The following is a 7,015-nucleotide window of genomic DNA, read 5'->3' as shown; positions in this document are numbered from 1 at the left end:
CAAGCCCAAAGTCACGTCCATCTGCTCCAGCTCTGGGGCCAAGGTCTTCCAAGAGTTTCAGTCATCAGCACAGTGGCATTTGGTTTATCACCCACCCATCCAGAAAATTCCTAGGAACTTGTGGTCAAGGTTCAAGAAATTGCACCCTAAAAAGACTATGAGACTGAGAAATGTGCCCCCTAGAGGCCAGAAGAGTGGTCAGAGGTCTACTTGAGTTGAACCAAAACTTCAAGAGAACAGAGGCTGGGCAGTCTGTCTTGGCCTACCTCTAAGGCCTCCATTGCCTAACAGCTCAGTGCTCAGGCTGCTGTGACTATGAGGGCAGGGCCCTGGCAGCGTACTGGCCAGATGGGAGCCTGCTGGGCTTTTTGTCCTTACATCCAGCTCCAAAATCAGCCAGGATTCCAAGGACACCAGCCTCAAAAGCACTGCCTTTCTTACAGAGCCCTGAACAACTACTGACCTTTGATGTCTGTGATCTATTCTGTATCACATATAGGAGCCCTCAGCACAATTATAGAGAAGACAAACGTGGGTGGAAGTCGGTACCATTCCTCAAGTCTTGTGCTCATTCTTCACCCTTCCATACGGGGCCAGGAACTCTCTGGCTGCACGGGTCCATCCTGTGAAAAGAACTGATGCACTTGTTCTCCCTAAGGTGTAAGGGAGTGAAAAGTTTCCCTTCCTAGAACAAGTTGCATGATGCTTTAAGAGCCTGGTGTGCACTGTGAAAGGAAAATTAAAATGGAGTCAGTATTGCTAAGAGAGCTCTCTAAAATGGAGCTGGGAGGCACGGAGTGGGTGTGATATATGCTCACCTCAGCCTGGATGGAATCTGAACTTTGACCCATTATTGTCTCAACTCATGCATCCAGAATATCTGCCCAGTGTTCCAGACAGGCAAGATACCACTTGGACCCTTACCCTAAATAACTCGTGACAGCCTTTTCCTCAAGGAGAAATATTTCCTTTCCTGTGTTGGAGTCCATCATAATTCCTGCCAGACCATTTCAACAACCTGTGGTCTTTGCCTTTATAAAATCCTGACTCTTTTTCTTCCCTGGAACCCTCTTTCCATTCTACTCAAATCTGTGTCTCTCAAATTGCAATTCTTTTATTAAAACAAACAAACAAACAAACATTTATTTGTCTGTGCCAGGTCTTATTTGCAGCACACAGGATCTTAGATCTTTATTGTGGCATGCAAGATCTTTTTTTCTTTTTTTTTTTAAAGTTACAAATGTGAGCCCTAGTACCCTGACCAGGGATCAAACCCAGGCCCCCTGCCTTAAGAACACAGAGTCTTAGCCACTGCACCACCAGGGAAGTTTCTCAAATTGCAGTTCTTCAGACCCACTCAAATTTCTTTGTTCTTTGAAGGCTGGATACTGATTAGTGTTTGACAGCAATGCCACTAATGCCAAAGGAACAAAGTACTGAGGGTGGAGTTTTAGGCAGCTGAGAAGCAAAGATTGTTCAAATGAGGCCGAGAGACCCTGACCAGCCATACCAGTAAATCTTGGGGGGCAACGTCCCCTGATGTTTGTTTGGTTTTGGAAAGCATGCCAGTTTCATTTTGGAGGCACAATATGAATTCAATTTCAATAAGGGCTGTGACTTTTTTTAGAGGGTAACATATATATAACTGATCTTATACTTTCCACTCAAATTGAAGCAAAATGATTGTGTTATTTATAATGTTACTCCAAACAGTCAGATTTTAAATCCTTAAAGGATAAATCAGGCCCTTTAAGATGCCTTCCAGGGAACTCCTCGGTGGTTCAGTGGTTAGGACCCACTGCTGGGGCCTGGGTGTGATCCCTGGTCAGGGAACTAAGATCCCACAAGTCATCTTGCTGTGGGGTTAGGAGTGGGGGCCAGGAATATTATCCTCTTTCCATCATCTCTTAGATTAAAGGCAAGCATTTAATTTTGGATGTTGGAAACACCAGGGGCCTCTCAATTTTGCTTCATCTGAGATAAAATTCCCATCCTCCCACCAGCAGTTGCTGGCATCACCCTGAGGACCCATTGACCCCGAGCCCCCCGTGGCCCTCCCTCAACCATATGGACACATAATCACACAGAGCTGTGCATATCTTCTAGAACAAATTTCAGGTCCCCAAGACTCTGGAATAGCATGCCCACATGGCCCTTAAACTTGTAAGGGTCTCTTCCTCACAACTCTGTCCCTCTAAGGGTAAACTGAACCATTAGTGTGTGCAGCCATAGGCCCAGAGGATGGCCAGGGGCAGCTTTGGCAGAGGGTATGGATGGAGCTTGGATATGTGAGCTGGGATGTCCACACACATGTACACAAGGTTCCTTGCAATGTGGGACAAAGCTGGGGGTGGGGGGTAAGAAAAAGGGAGCCCTTTTCAAGGTTCCATGTTCCAGCACAGAGTTCAGGATTTTTATTTTTATTTTTTGGCTGCTCTGGGTCTTAGTTGTGGCAGGCAGATCTAGTTCCCTGACTATGGATCGAACCTAGGCCTCCTGCATTGGGAGTGGGGAGTCTTAACCACTGGACCACGAGAGAAGTCCCAGAGTTCAAGAGTTTTTAACTCAAACCTGGTTTTCCAGGCCTGTAAGAAAACACATTTGTCAGGGTAACAGGATAAAATATGTTTTACTTAGTAATTTGTTAGCTTGATTTATAACTCTTATTAATTAGATGTCCCATGGCCCGTGGCCTCCATTGGTACTTTTACCTTGGGCCATGCAAATACTGGGGGCAGGCCTGACCAGGACTTCTTTTGTGAGGCTAATGTACGATCACCCACTCTCTTGTTCTACAAGGCAGGGAAGTAGAGAAGGAGAGGCAAAGGGGACTTACAGGGTAGAGAAAAACTCGTGCCCCGAAATGTCCCCTCCAGTCCCTCTTCCACAGGCTGCTGCAGGGATCCTTGCATTTCTTCAGCGCTTTATATTTGTAAACATTTGATTGTGAAAAATCTCAAGCATTTCCAAAAGTAAACTAGAAGAATGAATTCTCATGTCCCTATCACACACCTGCAAGGATTATCAACTCGTAGCTAAACATATTCCTTCTTTACTCCCACCCACATCCTGCCCCTCCTCTACTATTTTGAAGCAGATCTCAGATACATCATTTCATAATAACTATTTCTGTATATATTTCTAAAAGATAAGGACTCAGAAAAAAAACACAACCATAATAACATCACAGTTAAAAACAATAATAATTTTAATATCAAATATCCAGCCAGTGTTCAAATTTGTTTTAACATTGTTTTATATGTCACAAAATTTTTATCTCATTTTTTCAGTTGATACTTGATATAAATAAGTCCTTCACATTGTAATTAGTAATATGTCTTTTAAGTTTCTTTTAAATATCAATTTCCTCCTCACTTTTTTCTGCAATTTATTGGTTTAAGAAACTAGATCATTTATCCTATAGTGGTTTCCACAACATAGATTTTACTGATTGCATCTCCCTGGTGTCTTTTAATATTTTCTTAGATCCCATGTGTTTCCTATAATTGCTACTTGAATCTAGCTTTAGGTTAAATTTTTTGGCAAGAATACTTCACAGAAGCCATGCAATATCTGATTGTCTTTATTTGTGATGTTGGCAGATGTTGCTAACCCAGTGTCACTAACCATTAATTAATTGGGAGTTGCCAAATGGTGACATTCCAATTCTATCATTCCTTTTTCATTTAGGAACTGAATTACTTCTGTAAAGAGAAACTTCCTAGACTTCCCTGGTAGTACAGTGGATAAGAATCTGCCTACCAACACAGGGAACATGGGTTTGATCCCTGGTCAGGGAAGATTCCACATGCCACAGAGCAACTACTGAAGCCCACCCACCTAGAGCCCATGCTCTGCAACAGGAGAAACCACAGCAATGAGAAGCCCGCACACCGCAATGAAGAGTAGCTCCCGCTAGAAAAAGCTTACGCACAGCAACGAAGATGCAGTGCAACCAAAAATATATAAATAAATAATATAAAAAAAGGAAAACTTCCTCTCATCTATTATTTCATTATGCAGTAGTGCAGTTTGTGTAGGAAGGACAGATAAATGCTCAAAATTAATTATACATCTTTGTTGATTTTCAAAACTATGAATTTGCTAGTAAGCATACTCCAAAGGTGACCGATTAGATTTGTTTCAATATCATTATGAACTCTTGGAATTGAACTTATTTGATGTATTCAATCCATTGCATTATTGATGCTAAAAGTGTCCATCTTTGGCCAAAAGGAGCCTCTTCAAGTTGACTCCTGAGTCATGAGGATAACCCTTACACTCTCCTAGGAGTCTCTGAGGGCTTCCTTCCCATCTGCTATGACCAACTCATCATGACTATTTCCTGTCCCAGCCCTGGAATCAACCATTTCTTCATGGAGCCCTAATGTTTCATTGGGAGATGAAATTTTAAGACTACTTTCTGGACACACTGGGGGTGCTTGCTGATACTGGATTATTATTCCTAGGTCTTTTCAGAGGTCAGAGCTAGAGAACATATTTTCTGTTAGTCTTAAAGATAAAACGTGTAAGTTCATACTGATACTTTCAACTCAAATTCAGCACTATGGGGTTTTTGTATAACTTCTTATTTCTTCCACCTGCATCTCCTTTCTTCAATGCCAAGAGTCTCATTTCTCAAAGACACCACACAATATAGAATTTTACATAATCTCTCATTGGCTTCATCCCGCATTGCACTCACAACAGCCTCAGAACACCAGTACCAGTTCTCCCACCTGATGCCAAAGGCTCAGCTTCTCTGTACATTACTGTCAAATCAAAGCTCAGATACAGTGTTTTGGGTGAAGAAGAAAAGGATAGCTTTATTGCTTTGCTAGACAAAGGGGGCCACAGCAGGCTAAGTTCAGTTCAGTTCAGTTCCGTCACTCAGTAATGTCTGACTCTCTGTGACCCCATGGACTGTAGCACGCCAGGCTTCCCTGTCCATCACCAACTCCCAGAGCTTACTCAAACTCTTGTCCATTGAGTCAGTGATGCCATCCAACCATCTCATCTTCTGTCATCCCCTTCTCCTCCTGCCCCCAATCCCTCCCAGCATCAGGGTCTTTTCCAATGACTCAACTCTTCGCATGAGGTGGCCAAGGTACTGGAGTTTCAGCTTCAGCATCAGTCCTTCCAATGAACACCCAGGACTGATCTCCTTTAGGATGGACTGGTTGGATCTCCTTGCAGTCCAAGGGACTCTCAAGAGTCTTCTCCAACACCACAGTTCAGAAGCATCAATTCTTCGGCTCTCAGCTTTCTTTATACTCCAACTCTCACATCCATACATGACTACTGGAAAAATCATAGCTTTGATTAGACAGACCTTTGTTGGCAAAGTAATCTCTGCTTTTTAATATGCTGTCTAGGTTGGTCATAACTTTTCTTCCAAGGAGCAAGCGTCTTTTTATTTCATGGCTGCAGTCACCATCTGCAGTGATTTTGGAGCCCCCCAAAATAAAGTCAGCCACTGTTTCCACTGTTTCCCTATTCATTTGCCATGAAGTGATGGAACGAGATGCCATGATCTTACTTTTCTGAATGTTGAGTTTTAAGCCAACTTTTTCACTCTCCTCTTTCATGTTCATCAAGAGGCTTTTTAGTTCCTCTTTACTTTCTGCCATAAGGGTGGTGTCATCTGCTTATCTGAGTTTATTGATATTTCTCCTGGCAATCTTGATTCCACCTTGTGCTTCATTCAGCCCAGCGTTTCTCGGATGTACTCTGCATATAAGTTAAATAAGCAGAGTGACAATATATAGCCTTGACATACTCCTTTTCCTATTTGGAACCAATCTGTTGTTCCACACCCAGTTCTAACTGTTGCTTCCTGATCTGTATACAGATTTCTCAAGAGGCAGGTCAGGTGGTCTGGTATTACCATCTCTTTCAGAATTTTCCACAGTTTATTGTGATCCACACAGTCGAAGGCTTTGGTGTAGTCAATAAAGTAGAAATTGATGTTTTTCTGGAACTCTCTTGCTTTTTCAATGATCCAGCAGATGTTGGCAATTTGATCTCTGGCTCCTCTGCCTTTTCTAAATCCAGCTTGAACATCTTGAAGTTCACGGTTCACGTACTGTTGAAGCCTGGCTTGGAGAATTTTAAGCATTACGTTGCCAGCATGGGAGATGAGTGCAATTGTGCAGTAGTTTGAACATTCTTTGGCATTGCCTTCCTTTGGGATTGGAATGAAAACTGTCCTTTTCCAGTCCTGAGGCCACTGCTGAGTTTTCTAAATTTGCTAGCATATGGAGTGCAGCACTTTCACAGCATCATCTTTCAGGATTTGAAATAGCTCAGCTGGAATTCCATCACCTCCTCTAGCTTTGTTTGTAGTGATGCTTCCTAAGGCCCACTTGACTTCACATTCCAGGATGTCTGGCTCTAGGTGAGTGATCACACCATCATGGTCATCTGGGTCATTAAGGTCTTTTTTGTATTGTCCTTCTGTGTATTGTCGCCACTTCTTAATATCTTCTGCTCCTGTTAGGTCCATACCATTTCTGTCCTTTATTGACCCCATCTTTGCATGAAATGTTCCCCTGTTATCTCTAATTTTCTTGAAGAGATCTTGTCTTTCCCATTCTACTGTTTTCCTCTATTTCTTTGCATGGATCACTGAGGAAGCCTTTCTTATCTCCCCTTGCTGTTCTTTGGAATTCTGCATTCAAATGGGTGTATGTTTCCTTTTCTTTCAATAGATATACAGTCAAATCACTGTGTTTGGAATGGTGCCCCTGCCTGCTTACCCCACTGACCATATGCACACATATGCTCATTTGTTCCATTTTATTTCTTTACTCTTAGAAATTCCTTTTTTTAATTTAATTTTGTGTTTTACATGAAATATTTACTTGGTTCCAAAGTCAAATATACAAAACAACCTTTATTCAAATAAATTCAGCTTTTATCTCCATCCCTCCCCTGGAATGGTCTCAGCCTATCAGTAACCACTTCTCATTGGTTTGTCATCCCATTGTTTATTTTAAATACAAGTTGATATATC

The sequence above is a fragment of the Dama dama genome, chromosome 13 (genome assembly GCF_033118175.1).
Source record: "Dama dama isolate Ldn47 chromosome 13, ASM3311817v1, whole genome shotgun sequence".
Lineage (NCBI taxonomy): Eukaryota > Metazoa > Chordata > Mammalia > Artiodactyla > Cervidae > Dama > Dama dama.
The sequence above is the reverse complement of the archived record's forward strand: the minus strand, read 5'-3'. Positions refer to the sequence as shown.